Consider the following 20344-nt stretch of genomic DNA (forward strand, 5'->3'; position numbering starts at 1 on the left):
CACAATATTTGTGTTGTCATTTTATAGTTTCATAAATGTGCTCAAAACCACAATGATATTTCAATTATTCAAGGACAATTTTAATTAATATTTTTTTCAGATATTTCAATACTCTACACTTACTGAATTCCTTCTTCTATGCACCTTTAGATTCATCTATAATCAGCAGTTTTTCTCCCTTTACCTTTTGATCTTCTTTATTATCTACTAATAAGATATGATGGTAGGGGTTTGTGAACTGTAGATGGGAAAGTATTCACATTATGTCTTTGTTTAGGAACCATTGCATCTAATTCTCCTCTTCTTGTTGATATACACAGTAGAGAGAGAGAGTCAAAGGAATAGAACAGAGAGACATAAAAGCAAGGAAGCATAAGAACGTTACAATTATAGAACAACAATCTAAATGAAAGATTTAATTATAGAATTTATCACTTTAATGTTTCATTCTGATTTTTCTCTTGTTTTTGAAAACTCTGAGTAAAAAATTTGTCTTAGTTGGATAACAATACTCTGAGAGTCTGTCATGAAACTCCTGTCATGGTCTCTGAGTTCACATAGCTGAATAGGTATCTTCTAGTAAACAACACAGACTCCTTAACCTAGAAATATGCTGATACATACCTTTCTGCACCTCAGACAGAAGCTTCCTCATGCACTGCCTGTAGTGAATGAACAGCAGTTCATTCATTAGAGTTTCACCATCTCTGCAGCTAAGAATCACATCTACGCTTGCTAACTGCTACAGTCTATAGGAGATATTAAAAATAATTTTAAGTATAAAGCTTGACTAAAGTAGTTTACACTTTGAGAAATGGCTGTCGATGGAATATGGGTATCAGATAAAACAGCAGATTTGACACAATGATACAGAAGTTGCAACCTGAATTTTGAAAATGTCTGCATCCTAAAAGTATGATGTCCCTTTGTGACTGGGTCACCTCAGTCAGAAAAGAATGCACACGGTATGTCTCACTGATAAGTGAATATTAAGAAAAAAAAAGCTCAGAATATCCAAGATACAACTCACAGACCATATGAAGCTCAAGAAGAAGGAAGACCAAGGTGTGGTCTTGAGGTTCCAGGAGGTGGGAAAGCCTAGTGGAGGTAACGGTGCAGGTGGGGTTGGGGACATCCTCTTAGGGACTGGAGGAAGAAGAAATAGGATGAGGAACCCTGGGAGGGTGGACTGAAAGGGAAATAGTGACCAAACTTTAAAACAATAAAAGTAATAATAAAAAATAAATAAAAATATGTTCTGGTTGGATTACATATATAAACTTAAGTATTTTTTCTTTCTTGTGATACTATTAGGTTAATAGTCTCAATCACCACAAAAGGTACACGGTGGTGTTTTAGAGTTTGTACCCTGGAGCCAATCTGTCTAAGCTGGAATGTGGGCTCTGCACTGTACTGGTGCTACGAGCATCATTCCTGTCCATTAGTCTCCCTATGGACTAATTTTCTTACCTGAAAAGTGAAGTTAATTGAGAATGTGGTATTGTGAAAATGAAAGAAGAATACTCACCTAACGAATTTAGAACAGTATTAGAGGAAAAATGTCTATGTGTTTACTAAATATCTAGGGAATGGATCATTCTGTATTAATGAAATCCTGTTTTTGACGATGCTTTGAAAAACAGCAATTGATATCTTTTTTTTTTCTTTCTTTCTTTCTTTCTTTCTTTCTTTCTTTCTTTCTTTTTTGTTTCTCCAACTAAAATCCCATTTTGGCAGCTAGCAGACAATTGAAATAAGAGTAAGATCTTAAATATTTCTTGCCTCTGCTTGCTTACCTATTTAATTATAAATAAATTTCAAAATGCTTAAAATTGTTAGAAAACATTTTTTTTTAAAGTTACTAAAGTTTAATATACTGGTTCATGCCGATAAGTTTAAGAAGTTAGATGGAAAAATGCTGTATTCTTTTCTGGACACAGTAAACAAATAATATTTGAATTTTATCCTGAAGTAGGAAGTGCTCTAATCCTGGATTATTACAAAATCATCACTTCTAGATAAAATCTATGTCTTGCACACATAAGTAACAATACTGGAAGCTTCGTAAAAGACAAAAGTAGGAAGTTACCTTGTGTGCAGGAATGCATAGTTTTACAAAACAACTGTAAAAAGTAGTAACCTATACGGTTAGTATATGATTCTTACACATCCCCACTGGTGAATAATTTATTATTATTAATTATTATTATTGTTATTTTATTATTTTAATCATTTACAACCCAGCCGTTGTCTCCCCTCCCAGTGCCCCTTCCAATTTTCCTCATTCCATTGCTGCTCCCCTTTGTCTCCAAGAGTATGCTCTCCCCCCACCAGGGCACACCTCTCCCTGGGGCCTCAAGTCTCTCAAGGCTTAAGTGTATCTTCTCCAACTGAGGCTAGACCAAGCAGTTCTTTGCTATTTATGTGTCAGGGGCCTCAGACCATCTCATGTATGCTGCCTGGTTGGTGGCTCAGTGTCTGGGACCTCTTAAACATCTGGGTTAGTCGAGACTGCTGGTTTTTCTATGGGGTAGTCCTCCTCCTCAGCTTCTTCCATCTTTCCCCTAATTAAACCATCATGGTCCCTAACTTCAGCCAATGACTGGATGCGAGTATCTGGCCCTGTTTCATTCAGCTACTGTTAGTGCCTCTCAGAAGGCAGCCATGCTAAGCTCCTGTCTGTAAGCACATCATAGCATCAGTAAGAGTGTCAGGTCTTGGTCCCCTCTCCCCCCCTCCCCCCCACAGATAAATCCCAAGTTGGGCCTGTCACTGGATCTCCTTTCCCTCAGTCTCTTCTCCATTTTTTCTCTGCAGTTCTTTTAGACAGGAACAATTCTGGGTCAGAAAATTTGACTGTGGGTTGGGAACCTCATCCCTCCAACTTGAGGCCCTGTCTATTGAGTGAAGGTGGACTCTTCAAATTCCTTCTCCCCTTCTCCCTGCTGTTGGGCATTTCATTAAAGGTCACTCCCACTAAATTCTGAGAATCTCTCACCTCTCAGGTCTCAGTACTTTGTAAACAGTCCCCCCACTTACCACCCCTGCATATTTCCATTCATTCTACAGGCTCTCTGGGCTTCTTTCCTGTTTTGCCCTCCATACATAATGCTCTTCCTGATTCCCCTCCCTCTCCACCTCCTCACTCCCACCCAAATCCCTACCTCCCTCTGCCTTCCATGATTATTTTTTTTCCTCCTTCTAAGTAGGATTGAAGCATCCTCACTTGCATCTTTCTGCTTGTTAAAATTCTTTAAATTTGTTCTGTGTATTGTATCCTCAGTATTCTGTACTTTTTGGCTAATATTCACTTATTAGTGAGTACATATCATGCAAGTCCGTGTGGGTCTGGGTTACCTTACTCAGGATGATATTTTCTAGTTTCATCCATTTGCCTACTAAGCACACGATGTAATATTTTTAATAGCTGGATAGTATTCCATCATGTAAATGAACCATATTTTCTGTATCCATTCTTCCCTTGTGGGACATCTGGGTTGTTTCCAGCTTCTGGCTATTATAAATAAGGCTGCTAAGAACATAGTAGCGCGAGTGTCCTTGTGGTATGGTGGGGCATCTTTTGGACATATGTCCAAGAGTGGTGTAGCTGGTTCTTCAGGTAATCTAAAGGTTGAAATGAAAGGAACAGAAATTTGAGATTAGGCTGAGGTTCACATTAACACCATATCTCATCAAAATTTATTTTAAAAATGAGTGTTAATATTTTTATGTGATTTATATTCCAAAGTTGAATAATTACTACATTACAGACTATACAAATGTAAGTTTCGGCTTAAACAGAAAAATCTAGTAATTCTTAAATTTTCATGTTCTCATATTTTATAATAGGGCACATAATGCTAAAGAAAGTTACTTTGCATTATAATTATGTATACATGTATGAGAGAAATACATATATTTATATTTAGTAAAATAAATATAGTAAAATACAATATTGCTACTAGACAAATGTAACAATCATTTTAAATGGCTAAGTTTATATTTTACCTATGTGTGTGTGTCTGTGTGTGTATGTGTGTCTGTGTGTGTGTGTCTTATCTGTGTGTCTGTATCTCTGTGTCTGTGTATGTAGATGTTCATAAACTAATCAAATGACCCACTTCTAAGGTCATTTCTCTCATTTCACCATATGAGACCAGAAGTTTATCTCAGCTCTCCAAACCTGACAGCAAGTGACTTTGCCCACTGAATCATCTCACCAACCTTGTTCATTTTTTTTCTTTCCTGAATAAAAAAAGAAAAAAAAAAGTATTTCTCTGGTTGTTTTTGATCTTTGTAAATCTATGTTTTTGGATGATAACCCTTTCAGAGTGAAAAAGAAGAGATAGCCTTGATGTAATAGAAAATACAACAGGTGTATTCAAACAGACACATTTGATAACTTAAACATGTAATTAGCTAGTATATGATTATTAGATGCTCAGTAACATCCAAACATTTCTAATTCTTGTACGTGTGAGCAGGATTCATTTATCAATATTTAAAACCAGAATTTGGGTTTTACTTTTGTTTCTCTGGTTGGGACTCACTGTTCTTGTCATTTCACACAATGTGCTAAGCAGTCTATACTGCTTCTGGAAAAACACATACAATAAAATACCCGAATCATCAGCTCTGAGGGCTTTGCTAGAATTATTACATAGAATGCTTTCTTGTTTCGTTGTTGTTGGATTAATCAAACTGGGCATCTATGACCATGAGTTTGCATCTCGGTAAATGCTCACCATTCCCACTGTGAGGGTGGAGTTGGTCTGATGACATTTCTCTGAGGGTATGAAATAAAGACTTGAAGTATCCAGTAGATCATCTTCGTTTGTTACTTGGACTGTTTTGGTTTAGTCTGAGAAGACTAAACCTTTTTGACAACCTATTTATCATCTATGCCCTGTAATTATTCCTAATTTTATGCAATATAATATTGATATACTACTTACTTATTATAATTTATTACATTTTACTTAAACATATTACATTTGTTACATATTACTTAAACAGGTATGCTAATAATAATTCTATGTCTTTGTCTTATGTATGTAAATTACTTTGATATTTGACAGGCAAATCTAGCAGTATTTAAAGTGTTTTTTTGCATTAAATATTATTTTGTCTTCATCTTAATTCTATAATTTATTTGCATAATAATTTATCAAATTATACATTAAAGCAACTGAATTTAATGATATGTTTTGGTTGATAGTTGCTATTTTTGCTAATAAATGTAAATAAACCAGTTTAGTAAAATCTACATTTAAAACAACTAATTACCTTTTGTTTCTCCTTCAGGATCTTATGCTTCTAACAGAGTGTTTATTATTTTCCATCTTAGTCGATTATTGTAATCCCTGTGCTAATTGCTTTTAGTTATCAATGCACAGTGTTACTAAACTACATAATAACACAGTACTTAGACATGAAAGAGATGTATACATATATGTATCCTTTAGCTACATTTTGGTAAACAAGAAATTACCTTCTTTTAAGTAAATACATTCTTTTAACTTTAAATAACCTTTAAGTTGTACTGTCAGCAAAATAAATAAGCATTTTCTTTCAATCACATTAAATGGAGACTGGATCTTTATTGTTTTATGGATTGAAGAAATCTTTTTACTAATTTCTTCCAAATTATTAAGGAGCAGTCTTATTCATGCATTCATACCTTGGTTGGATTACATGTAGATTCTCACATATGAAAATTAAGATTTCAGTCACTGTGAAGCACATGTAAAACCATTTTCCTGATGTTTTCAACAAGTTACTTTACACTTGATAGTTGATAATAAATACAAGAAATAATGCTTATCTAGTAGATACTTATTATATTTAATATGTACAATTATAAATTATAAAATGATGAACCCTACTAATATAACTAATTTATGAACTACTTAAATAATACTCAGAAATTTTATGATAGAATCTATGGACCAGTTTCTTTCTTGACCTTTCTTTTTCTTCCCTCATCCCTGATAAACTGATTGATTTATCAAATAAATTTTACATAAGAAAATAGTAAAACTGTGTTCCATCTTATTTACTAGAACAAACTGATATGAATTGAAGAGACAGAATATAGGCATTTACTATTAAAACATCATTTTAATTAATAAAATTGAACTCCTCTTTATTTATTATTAAGTAACAAAAACCAATGTCCATGAGTCTTTATTCATTGAGTTTATTTCTAGATGGTATATATTGTAGACAGTATGAATAATAGAACAATGACTGTTTTCTTTATTTCAGAAAAATCTCATAAACTACAACTTTGAGTATTAAATAAATTAATACTTTTCTAAATTTTTGTTCTTTAGATATGTTTTTTGGCAAATTTAATATATAACCATCTCCTGGCTTAACATAAATAATGTGACTCCCAGTGTCCACCATTTTGTCAGTATGTAAGGCAATCAAAATTCAATTTACATTTGACTTTTTTGTTATTTATTTATTTATTTTACACTCTAGATTTTATTCCTCCCAGTCCACCCTCTGACTGTTCCACATCCCATACCTCTTACCCACCCCCTGTCTCCATGAGAATGTTCCCACCACCCTACATTTGACTTTAATAATAAAATTTTCTTCTCTTGTCATACTAACTAAGAGAAAACAGTTTGATTTTTATTGAAAAGTTAAAATGGTCAAAGTTGAAAAAAAAGGACAGTAAAGTATATAGGACCAAAAAAATAACTTGCTTTCTTTTAGCATTCATTTTTGTAATTCTTCACTTCACCATCAAGGAACTTATGAAGCATCCTAAAGTTCTAATTAAAGATTCTTTATCATTTTCCAGTTAAGTAGACTGGAAAAGCCTGTGCAGAATGATCTTAAATCATCAAGAAACAACATTGTTTAATTATGTAATAGCATTGTTCATTTGCTCAACAAATTATTTACTTAGCAATCTTTACTGGTTTCATACTCTGTACTTAGCCCTATTTCAGACTCTGATCATTGAGTGGCAAGATCAACATTTCCAATGTGGAACACTAATTCCATTGTATTTCCTTTAATCACTGCAGCAATGTGACTGTTTTTCAAATTAGCACTGAAAAAGGCATATTATCTTCAATCAAGTATACTCATTGAAAAGGTTTTATTATCTATAATAGAATATATGAATTATACATTCATATTATCTCTAATTCAATATATATATATATATATATATATATATATATATATATATAGTTTCTTTTAATTTTTCTTTCAAACTCTTTTATGTCAAGTCTAAATTAGGTTTTTTATAGTTAATGATTACCCTTGGTAATATTAAATAATATATCAATGCTATTGAGAAGAAATTGTGACTTTCCATATATTTATGAAATATAATTAAGACAGAAATTTTTCTGTCTCTAGCTTCTACTGTCACTCACATATCATTCTGAGAAGAGAAGAAGACAATGAATAGAAAATTATAGTAATCAATTGAAATAATAGTATCATAATTGAATTTTTATGTTTTACTAGAAAGAATTATCACATTGTTTAAAACATACATAATTGTATTCCATAAATTTGAATCACAGAGAAACAGAATTAATACTGCTTTCCACTTTATAATCTTATTATATTTTACAAATGAATGTATTAGATTGTAAATATATGTATATATATTCATATATATACATATATGAAAGAATAATAAAGATCTCATGAATTTGAGTTGGAGTGGTAAAAGATGTGAAGAGTTGTGAAGAAAATGAATGGGAAAAATAATACAAATACATTCCTCATGTATGAAATTCTCAAAAAATAATTAGGAAGACAAATACTTATTAATCCATATGTAAGTGATTATATGTAGATGGTTTAGTTGGATAAATAATTAAACATTACTTATAAAAATATATAAAAGTAAATAATAAAGAAAATGTTGGCAATCATATGTTGTTACCTGTATCTGTCTTGCCTGCTGTGAAATTTTGCTGTTACATTAGTAACTAAATGTTAGTAGCTTTCCAAGAAAGTGAAGTTGTCATGGTTTTTTAAATTGAATAACTTGAAATAAACAAAAGAGTAGGAAGACATGATTCTATGCTTAGCCCTGAAATAGGGCTCCTACATGGTTCCTCAAATGATATGTGTGTTTCTGCTTACTCTCTGTTGTATTTGAAACTGTAATTAGGAGAACATGGTTGGCCCAATATTTGTTAGATACGCATTGAGCTTAATCACTATTACCAGACATTACCACTATTTTATATGCAAATCTATGAACATACTGCAGTTGAGAGCACTAATGACAAATGAACAATATAACCATTGTAGTGATACTATGGGTGTGGCACCTGCCAATAATGAATATGATGCCCTGTATCTTAGGCAGGAAATAGAAAAGAAAGAAAAGATTCTGGGATAATGCCAGTTAGAAGATTCACCCAAGTAGATGTGATGAGACAGACACAAGGTATTTGAGCACGAGTAATAGACAGGTACCAGAATGTAGAATAGATTGGGTTATTTTAAACTATAACCTAGTTAGAGAAAAACCGATCTATATGGCTAAAGTACTCGTAAATATATTTTGAGTCTGAGTCTTATTTTTAGGAGCATGAGACTGGGAGGAAGAAACAGAGATAATTTCTACAAGTGTTTGTGTGTGTGTGTGTGTGTGTTTGTGTGTGAAAACTACTGTGATCTTTAAAAAGATATTTTTTAAATTACCTAAAATATTTTTTAAATATATATTATTTTCCTTGGCTTTAGGATGAATGTCAGCTGATGACCATACACTCAGATCTTTTCTCTCAAAGTAAATAGCTATAAGTTTTCAACCCCATCAGAAATCCAGAATGACTGAGTTGACTATAATTGTGGGAAGCACAAAGCATAGCTTCTAAAACTTAGCCAATTTATAGAGACCTCTGAACACCTGGACACTCGCTCTACTTCAAAACGTTGGAGCATCTGTTCTTCTGCCTTCTGGCCCAGGATCATCTGACAGACCTTAGTGCTGCAGAATTATTAAGGGCTGATTACTCTGTCTAGGCAGATATAATCAGTCGACTATTCTGCAAGTGTGTCCTTTTCTGGACAGTAATTTGTCTGTAGAAGGAAAGTGGCAATTCTTGCCTAGTGGCTGTCTCACCACAACTGGAGTAACTCCAAGGATGCTCAATTTCTTCTTAGAATTTAACATAGGATGCTGTCCGGAGCAGACAGGTCTCTAATGAAAATGAACATTAATACTGAAATGTTTGTCATGTCAATTCTAAGGATTTCTGATGTTTTGAAAACCAGCTATCCATGTAAGGTAATCTGGACTGTTGCCTGTTAACTCCACTCAGCTATTTCTAAATAAAACATAGAGAACACCCTTATAATAAACTCCAAGTCATGAATTTGCTATAGTCCCTTAACTCACAGGCTGACCATCTCAAATCAGTTAAAAAAGTTAAAGAAGGACTGGGTCTAAGCTTTGTATTCGTAAGTGTGTTATACTGGTACAATGCCTATGAGAGTAACAATATTCATCTCACTCTTATATCACTAAGAAGCTCATGCCAATGAAAACCTTAAAATTTGTAAACAAAGTAAATTGGTGCCATTTAAGAATTTATATCTTCATCTTGATATTAATTATACAGATTTCTACTAATAGGTTATGGCTATGCAATAAACCCTAGCTAATCCTCTCTATTCCGACAAAACCACTACTTTTCCCTAGGGAGACAGCCCAACATTTACCACCTTAGTCCCCATGCCCAGGGAATAGGGGCGCTGACTCATCATTAGCTTCTTCAAGCTGATTATGGGCATTGAGATATTAGAAGAGGAGTGGGGGGGGAGAGCAAGTTGACAATCCTCTGATGCTGTGTCTTCGCTGCCTCCAGATGGAATTCACGGACCTCAGAGGTTTGAGCAGGTCTGCCCAGCTTGCTTGTTGAGTAGATACACCAAGGCTGATCATTCTGCAATATACAATTCTCAAAACAAATTTTAGTATCAAGATAGTTTTTTTTTTTTAAAGAGGGCTGACATTTTATTAAGAATGTTGGTTCTAACCGCTTTTCTATTTTTCCCCTCTTTTTATTGGATATAATATTTATATTTCAAATTTTATCCCCTTACCATATTTCCCCCACCACCCAGGAACCCCTTATCCCATCCCCCCTCCTCCTGCCTCTATGAAGGTGTTACCCACCTACCCCCAGCAGGTTCAGAACTAAGTGTTTTAGTTAGGATAGATGACAGAGGTGCTGGTTAGTCAACAAAAGGATGGACTGGGTATTAGGACTATCTTGTACCTCACTGGTACAAATAGGCATAATTATGCTCTAATTGTATTTTGAGAGAAAAGTTTCCTTTTAACAGGAAGGGTGATGTGTAGGAGGAGCTAAGGTGGGAGGAGTACTGAGAGGAAGAAAAGGAGTAAGAAGAGGAGAAGAAGAAGGAGAGGAGAAGCTAGGTGATGAAAGAGAGATAGAGGGGGGAGACAGGGAAGCAGATGTTCATGTATCTCCACCAGTCAAAGATAGTTGATATATCTAGGTTGGGTAGTGGGTTACACCTCTGATTGAACAATACCAAACTTATAAAGCCTATGATTAACATTTCTTTAAAAAATGTATAAATGCAAAATGAAAAGGGGGCATGGGATAGGGGTTTTCTAAGGGGGGGGGAATGGGGAAACAGGATGGTATCTGAAGTGTAAATGAAAGATCTAATAAAAAAAATAAAATAAATAAATAAATAAATACAAAATATATATATATATATATATATATATATATATATTATTTTGAAGAGATAAAGTAAAAAATGAATTAATAAATTTTAGAGTGTTCATATATGAAATATTACAGAATTTTAGTACTTAAAGACTGGGTTATACTACTAGATTATTTTTTATGATGCATTTCAAAAGTTCTACTAGAATGACTTAGAAGTAACTCAACAACAAATACAGAAAATCATGACTGGCATGATAAAGATACATATATTTCAATATTTAAACACTTGCAAAAAGTTTCCTGAGACTGTAGCCCCACTCTTGAATAAGACAAGTTATTTCAATTGAAACATAAAACTTATTTTTAATTTACATTTACTTTTAAATATTAAGTAAATATTTCTGTATCTGTGCATAACTAAACCCTAATAGTTACAATATACTTGAGTTAGAATATTTATGTTTAAGATCGACAAGTCTGTGATTTTAGATTTTTCTCTAAATGCATCACTAATGCAACTAAATTGGAAATAATTAAATTCACAGCACTTAATTTAGATAAAGGTGCAGTCACTTAGTGTTCATTTAACAAGCAAAAATAACATAAAATGAATTCAAAAGACTAGAGGGATTGCCAAGAGATTAAGAACATATTTTTGCTATTGTACAAAACCTGGGTTCAGTTTCCATGGCACATATCATTGCTCACAACTACACATTCACTCCAGTTTCGATGGTATCGAAGACTTTCTGGTCTCTACAGGTACATGTGTAGTGTACATAAAGTATACATTGTGTCAAAAAAGTATGTGTCTATATATGTCAAAATAATAAGTAACTATTTTTAGTCTAAAATGTAGTCAGTGTTTGTTTTAAGTACCAATAATTTTTGAAGCTTCACATCTATACTTTTCTTTAACTTTGGTTGCGATGTACTCACTTTCACATTAAACCTATAAATATAAATCATATTCTTAAAGTATTTCAAAAAGAGATTTGCACTTAATCCTTCAGAGGTCTTTCATCTAAATTGGATCTACAACTTGGAGACAAGGTTAATCACAGTTCTGTCCTGTAATTCTACAGTAATGTAGCTAGATTCTAATATCAATTTAGCTTGACAAATGGCAGAAACAACATCATTACTTTACGAATTTCAACCAATAACAATGTTCACAACTAGCTGAGGAAACTAGCCTCTGTTTAAGTGAAAAATGTCTTCTGAGTTATTTTTAGTCAAGATGTTTGCAATGGCTCAAGGGTTGATAATAGCTTGGTATTTTCATTGGTATTATCATTATATACAATACAATATAATATAATAATATAATATTATTATATTACAGAAGTAGATATAAAGGCATCAGCATCAGTCTCAGACATACATGCAAAAGCTACATTGTATTTATTTCTCTTTTTCTTTATCTTATACTTGGACCTTCAGCTAAAATTGTTTTCACTTTTCTCTTTTTAAAAAATAGCTATCTCACGTGATACCTCTCAGTGATTCTAAGTCATTTGGCAATTTGTGCAAGCATTTGCGATTATCCTTCTGACATTGCCTTTTTTTTTCCCTCGGGGAGGTGCTAGCCTTTCAAGTATTGCTATACTGCCTTAGGCACAATGTAGATTTAAAAATTACGTCATTTTTCTTTGTGTTTTCAGTGAAAATAAAAAAAATATTATTTAGAAAAGCAAATGCTTGTGATTCAGAGAATGATCTTTTTTTGACCATTTTAGAGTTAACTAGCTTAAGCAAAACTTCTTCACTCTATTATATTAGCTACTAAACCATATTAGAAACACTTATGTCATATTGGTCACTTAGATCAATAATGAGAGATGGCAATTAATTGCTGTAATTTACTTTTGCTTCATCAGGTTCATGAAGTGAAATCAATGATCCTATGAAGAAAGTAATATTCTTGTATTCTTATTTTAGAAATGTGATCATTAAGACATAGAAGGGAAGGATGTCTTTTCAAAACACATGAAGTAGTTAAACATAGAGCCATATTGCCAATGTGTCTGATTCTAGAACCTGATTTTTTCAGAATTTTCCTCCTGACAAATGTTAATATCTTATGTGCATTCTCCTTCACCAACAACCAGCTTGTTATACTTTTTTTTCTACTATGCTCATTATATTCATTACAATGACATTTGCTCTATTGTTACATTTATCATGTTTTATTCTACCAACAATGCCTATGTTGACACTACCAAGTAACATTGTGATATCTGAAGCTAGCAACGTGGTGCTCCAGAATAAGACCAACTAAATGTTATTAGAGGAGGGTAAATTAGGAAAAGAAAAGGTCTGCTTGTTGTCAAGATGAATCCTGGTACAAAAGAATCCCTTTGAAGTGTAATATTAGAACCAAAAGCATGCAGAGTAAATACAATGTCACTCAAGTGGCTAATATTTAGTTTTTTTCAATGAATGATTTCCATGTTAGGGAAGACCCACAGCATTGTTTGGCTTATTTAAATTGTGCCAAAAACTAAAGAAAGGTTTTCCTAGCTCTGGTTTCATTAGGAGTTACATTGCAAGAAAATGCTTTGATTTGTCAGGGTGTCAGTGTCATCTGTGAAAGGAAGAAGGAAGTTGTTATGATATGTGTGCCTGTTGCAACTTTGCAATCTATTTAATCAGTAAAATAATAGGAAATGCTTTCTACCATGAGCGAGGTGGTTTTTTTTTTTTTTTTTTGATGTTGACAAAAAAAAAAAACACATAAATTTTAGTCTCATACACAGTTTAGACAGAAATAAAATGCATAAACTTATATTACAATAGAATGTTTGCAAGGTTACAAAAATCAAAATAGCTGTTTCTGTCTATTCTGTAGATTTAAAGTATTTATAAAATGATGGTATAACTAACAACCTGCAGACTTCCCATTTACCTGTGTTGAGTTCAGTCTTCATTGCTAGTACTGATGTTTGTGACACTTTTTAACTTAAGAAAAAAATAATGTTCTGCTTTTCATAAGACTTTCTTCTTTCTGGTGACTTGTAGCTCAGTTTGGTCTTTTCAGAGTCTAAGAAAATGAATGGCAAGAACAAATGAATGAAAACTTTAAGACCCTGAATGACCACCTGAATTCTACCCTCCTCTCAAGCCACAGCTAGCTGCTCTGCTTTATGAAACTACAATGTCTGCCTTTGTCACAGTCATCCCAGGTTAGCCTTCATCATGAGTAGTAACATGGTAAGCTGTGTCTTCTGCTATGAAATAGCAGAAAATGAGAATGGAGAAGTAGGAATTGAGGTTTAAAAGATAGCAAGAAACCTCCTATCTCATCCCCATCCCTCCTTCCTCTGCTTCTATGAGGGTGATGCAGCACCCACCCACCCACCCACCCACTCTTGCCTCCCCAGGGAACAGGGAAAGGGGATAACATTTGAAATATAAAACAGGAAAATATCCAATAAAAGAAAAGAAAAATAAATAAATAAAAGGTAGCAAGAAGTCGGGTTTCCAAGCTTAGAAGTGAAGACACTTTTATTGTGTTTATTGTAAAGAAAATGGGGGTTCCCAATGAAGGAGTTAGAAGACTGAAGGAGCTGAAAGGGTTTGCTGCCCCATGGGGAGAAAAACAATACAAACCAACCAGAGCTACCAGGGTCTAAACCACCAGCCTGGGAGTACATAGGGAGGGACCCATGGCTTCAGCTGTATATGTAGAGGAAGATGGCTTTGTCAGACATAGGTGGGAGCAGAGGTCCTTGGTTCTGTGAAGGCTGGATGCCCCAGTGTGGGGGAATTTAAGGACAGGGAGGTGGAAGTGGGTGGGTGGGTGGGTGGGTGGGGGCATACCCTCAAGAAGCAGAGGGAGGGGAGATGGGATAGAGTGTTTCTGGGTGGGGGGGAAAATGGGGAAAGGGATAACATCTGAAATGTAAATAAAATTTTATATATTATATATATATAAAATACAGTCATATATATGATATATATATCATATATATAATACAGTCATATATATATATATATATATATATATATATATATATATATGAATGAATGACTGTATTTTTGCTGTAATTTTATTCAAATGGCATGTTGTTATTTTCCAGGGCTGTTTACTACACAAAGCTATTTTTAAATGTGGCTACAACTTTGTGATAATAAATAACAATAAGATCCTAATTCAAGAGAGCACAAGTGTGTTTCTCTAAAATTTTAGAAGCTCATTTATGAAAGTCTTTTTATGTGACTAATATAAATATGTCAGATGTTTCTTTAAAAATATCTAAGAAAATGTCTATGGAAGTTGCATGCTCCTTAACTAAATATAAATAATTTGTTTCTAGAGCATGAATAATCTATGTAGCTTAACTACTATGTATTATATGAACATAAAAGGGCAAAAAACCAGAATATTAAACTAATATTATTTTGTTCTCCTTCTCCTAGTAATGATTCTAGAACAAAGGGGTGAAGACCCTTTGTAGGTGTAAGCTCTCTATGTCCAATGAGTTCTTTAGGTGTAGTCTTCAGTGGTGGGGACTTTCTGTCAGTTTGTGGAAAGCTATCAAATGTCTTAGAAACAGTCTTGGGATTTTGGAATCCAGTGGGCCCCTTTCAGCCAGTAACTCAATTAGATATAACCTAATTCCAGAATAGAAGCTTCATTTGATGATAAGAGATGGCTAGGTAGAACTGTCTCCCTCATTATGTGGTGATTTCCTTCCCATCGCCTTGATAAATGTATATATTTTAGGAAGTTTCTAGGCTTCCACACTGCCCCTGAAATGATCCTGAAATTTTTTATCTCTCCTTATTCCTCCCACAACCATCTCTCCCTTCCCGATTGTTGGGGGCCGACTTTTACCAGAAAGCGGCTATCAGCTTTGCAGCCATCTTGAGCCATATACACTGACATGAGACTTGGATTACAATAGCCTACAACAGCTGAGCACACTCCGATAATCTTGGTTTAGATACCTTGAAATTAAAGGCTCGTGAGATTAAAGGTGTGTGAGGTTAAAGGTGTGTGAGGTTAAAGGTGTGTGACTTAAGAGTATGACTTAGAAGTATAGAGATCGGAGTTGGAGACAAGACCTAAGGGCATGATTAAAGGTGTAACTTAGAGGCGTGGCTTAGAAGTGAGACTTATAAAAGGCAGAGACAGAACAGATCAGGATCAGACTATAGAGAGAGAATCAGACACATCAGACATTAGGTAGAAGACACTTGGCTCCAGACAGAATCAGACACAGCAGACAGAGGAGACAGAGAAGGAGACACTTAGAGTAAGAGAGACTGAAGAATAAACGGGATTGAATCACACCCTGTCTGGTCTCCATTCTTCGAGTCTGCCCTCACCCTCGCTCTTGCTGAACCCCGACCCACAGACCGGAGTGGCAGCTTGGGCCGGGATACAGTGGCCGCCCAAACGTGGGTTGGCCCGGGCCTCAACATTTTGCTCAGGCCCGAACGTGGGGCTAGTGTGGAACCCAATACCCCATAATCAATGCTCCCTTCCTCCCACTCATCTATAATTATTCTATTTCCCATTACTAATGATAGCTATCTGTTCCCTTTAGTCCCTTACCCTATACTTAACCTCTGTGATTCTATAGATAAGAGCTTGGCTGACTTTAATGTAACAGATAATACACAGATATTTATCTTTCAAGGTCTAGAGTAGCTAACCCAGGATGATTTTTTTTTTAAAATTCTATCCATTTGCTGCAAATTTCATGATGACACTTTTTTAAAAGCCAAGTAATACTGTGTTGTGTAAATATGCCACATATTCTTTAAGCATTCTTCTGTTGAGAAACATGTAGGTTGTCTTTAGTTTCTGGCTATTATAAAAGGAGCAGCAATGAATATTATTGAGCAAGAGTCTCTTTGGGAAGATGAAGTGTCTTCTTGGTTTATGATCAAGAGCGATAGAGATAGATCTTGGGATAGACTGATTTCATCTTCCTGAGGATCTGTTACACACATTTCTGTAGTGGTTATGTAAGTTTTTACTCACAGCACAATGGAGGAATGTTTCTCTTTCTCCACATCCTCACCATCATGAGCTGTCACTTTGTTGATTTTAGCCATTCTTGCAGGTATATGATTGTTACAGTATCCAATTAGCTCTAATCAAATTGATCCAGGAGTGATCGTGTACTTTCCTTGCTACCCACCTTAAAGTTCTAGGTTCCTGAGTGAAAGAAACACACACACACACACACACACACACACACACACACACACACTCACACACACACACACAGAGAGAGAGAGAGAGAGAGAGAGAGAGAGAGAGAGAGCTTTATATTTCAATATGCCTTCAACAGTTCAATACCTGAACCACTTCCAAACCTCCACACTGTTAACACACTCTATCTGATATTTCTAAGTTATTATTAACTAAAACCTATATTTTTTTCTTGTCTGCCCTGGACTCAGACACACAGCCCTCCAGACTGAGTTCCCAAACAACTATATCACTACTATTTTCTGTGAACTGTATCTCTCAGGCCTGGCATCTACTTCTTTCCAGGCATGGTGGCCCTCCCTCTTCCTGCTCCTTCTTCAGTCCATTACCTGGTAATCCAACTCCTGCCTCTGTCTTTCTGCCCAAGCCACTGGCTGCAGGTAACTTAATTTATCAATCAAACCAAATGGGGACAGGGTCTCTCAACATCTTACATGTAGATGTGCAGATTCTTGTGCAATTTTGGAGATGAAATTAACATAAGGTATGCAGCATTAGACCAAATCCACAATAAGATGAAAGGTCAAAGTAGTTTAGATTTGCATTTTTATAACAGTTAAAGAGTTTGAACATTTCAAATGTTTTTTCCCAATTTTGTTCTCTGTCTACTAAGAAGACATTGGTCTTATATATTTATAACAAACACCACCCCTTTAATGTAATCACAAAGCGGTTATTACCAAATGTACAGTTTTATACTCTACACAGAAATTTTATTTACACCAAAATAGCAGGAAAGTGGGACAAAGAAATGTTATAATACTTGTTCAGTGTCACACAGATTGTCAATGCTCATAGCCAAACTTATACAATCTGATTTTATGAGTGTTCTGTAGCCAGTGCCATTTGCTTAGGCTGAGGCAAACAGATGCTATGATGGAACAGTCTATTTTTGACATAATAAATATTCTGCACCAAAATTTAAATAATGGTACTCTAAATAAACTTGAATAGAGACAGGAATATATTGCTATTTATGTTATTCATAAGTAAACAATTACATTTTTCTACTTAGATCAGTCTTTGTGGAACATGAAAACTTTTGTTTCTATTTATACTAGTACTATTCTGTTGCAAAGAAAATGATCTCTGTCAACAGAAATGAATCTCCTTTTCAAATTTTGCTTTTGAATGCAGTTTACAGTATAGTTTGAAATGAACAGGATAGGTCATGTCTTAGTTACTGTGCCAGTGTTATGAAGACACATCATTGTCAATGCAGCTTTTATAAATGGAAGTTTTAATTGAGAGCATGCTTAGAATTGTAGAAGGAATGTCAACTATAATTGTGGTGAGAAGTAGACAAACATTGAGCTTGAGTGGTAGCAACAGGTTTGCAACATGATACACAGAAAACAGGCGGGGGGGGAGGGAAGGATGAAGAGATGGAGGGAGGGATGGAGGGAGGGGGAAGGAGGGGAGGGAGGGAGGAGGGAAGGAAGAAGAGAGTAAGGGAGGATGAGATGAGACCAGTCTGGGCCTGATGTAGGCTTTTAAAACTGCAAAGCCCACCCACAGTGACACACTTTCTCCAATAAGGCAATATCAATGCCAGTTTGGCCAGAACACCTAATCCTCTCAACCTGATTTATTCCCTGGTATCTCAACGTTCAAATATCTAAGACTATTGTCTTCATTCTCATTCATACTACTGTTGGTTACATGTATTATCTTCATAGTGACTTTAGCATGTTTGCAAACAGAATTGGAGGGACTGCTTTCTGTAACATTTTCTTTGGTATGGTTTCTGTACTGAGTAAGAATATTTCTTTATAAGATCAACATGCTTAGAATATACGATCTATTATATCATAAAATATATGATTTATATAACATTGAGCTAGATTATAATACAGATGGAAATGCTTTGATATATTTAAATAGGAAAAGTATACATTGTTAGCAGCATTCAGTAACACTTCATTAATCATTCCTCAGAATCAGAGAAACACTGTCTGGACTACGGTGGCTGAGGTTACAATCACATATGACCATGCCTGGCTCTTTATGAGGGTGCCGGGGTTTCGGCATTTGAAAAGTAAGTCATTACTCACTGAGCATTTCCCCAAATCTAGAAACTCAGAAGTCATTGCCTGGAAGTTACTGCACTTCAGTTCATATAGAAACCTGAAAAGGGTCAAATATGATAACAATGAAAAAGGCAGAATCAGCAAAGATGTTTCTCTTATTAGCAAGAAGGGAAGGAAGACAAGAAAGCAGCATGCTTTACTAGAACTTCACCATAATGGGGCCTCTATCATAAGTATAATACATTTCTATTAAATGTGCTCTATGTCAATTTTATACATATGTAAGATGTTCTAGTTTCTCTTATCCCCACTTTCCAATGTCTTTTTCTTCTGTAAAATCCCCTTTCTCACATTGATGTTTGCTTTATGACATTAACCAGGACCACTTTTATTTGACTATGAGATTGGAATTGTCCATTGGAACCTGGCTAATGAATTTGTGTTCTCTCAACTGAAAATAGTTCTTCTTCACCTATAACCTAGTAGTAGCCAACAGTTTGTAAGGGAGGGCTAGAGCCCTGTGAGTTCCTCTCGAGTACACGACTGACTAGTGCTAGCCACAGTCTTTGCATGGCCAAGAAAGGTGACCTCAGATATTAGAGAATAATGATTGCAGTATAATAACCAGAAAATATCATTTCTCAAATTTTCATAAGTTTGACTTCTTCCCATTTGACTCAAAATCCATTTACACACCATAAATATATATGCATATAAAAGTATTTTTTTATGTCTGCAAAAAATCAGGTGGTTGTAAAATTCAGTGTTCTATTTTCTTTTTTTTTTTTGATATATATGTGTTTTTCAGGGATGATATCATGCTGTTTTTATTAGTATAGCTCTATAGAATTACCTAAGATCCACTATAGTACTGTCTGTGGTATTGTTGGTTTTGCTTATGATGACTTGATTATTTGATAAATTTTATGTTTCTATATGGATTTTAAGATATTTCTGATCTGTGAAAGGAGACATGGGGATTATGATTAACATTAGATTAAATCTGTACATTGTATTTAGTATCATCTCCACTTTCATAATTAATCCTACTAGTCCATGATCATAGAAAGTCTTTCCATCTTCTACTGTTTTCTATGGTTGCTTTCTTTAGAGTTTTAAAGTTTTCAGTGTTTAGGTGCTTCACATCCTTGGTCAAATTTACTTCAAGATACTTCATCTCTACTTGTTAGGTTATGTGAATAGTATTGCTTCCTTGATTTCTTTATCAGTGTGCCTTTATTGATCTATAGAGAAACATTTGGGTTTCCAATGCCAATTTTGTTACCTGCCACATTATGAAAGTGTGGATCAGTTCTAGAGGATTTCTGGTACAGAGTGTAGGATCACATCTGTAATCCTGATATTTTGGCTCCTTTTACTTT

This window comes from Arvicanthis niloticus, chromosome 22 (assembly GCF_011762505.2).
Source record: "Arvicanthis niloticus isolate mArvNil1 chromosome 22, mArvNil1.pat.X, whole genome shotgun sequence".
Taxonomy (NCBI): Eukaryota; Metazoa; Chordata; class Mammalia; order Rodentia; family Muridae; genus Arvicanthis; species Arvicanthis niloticus.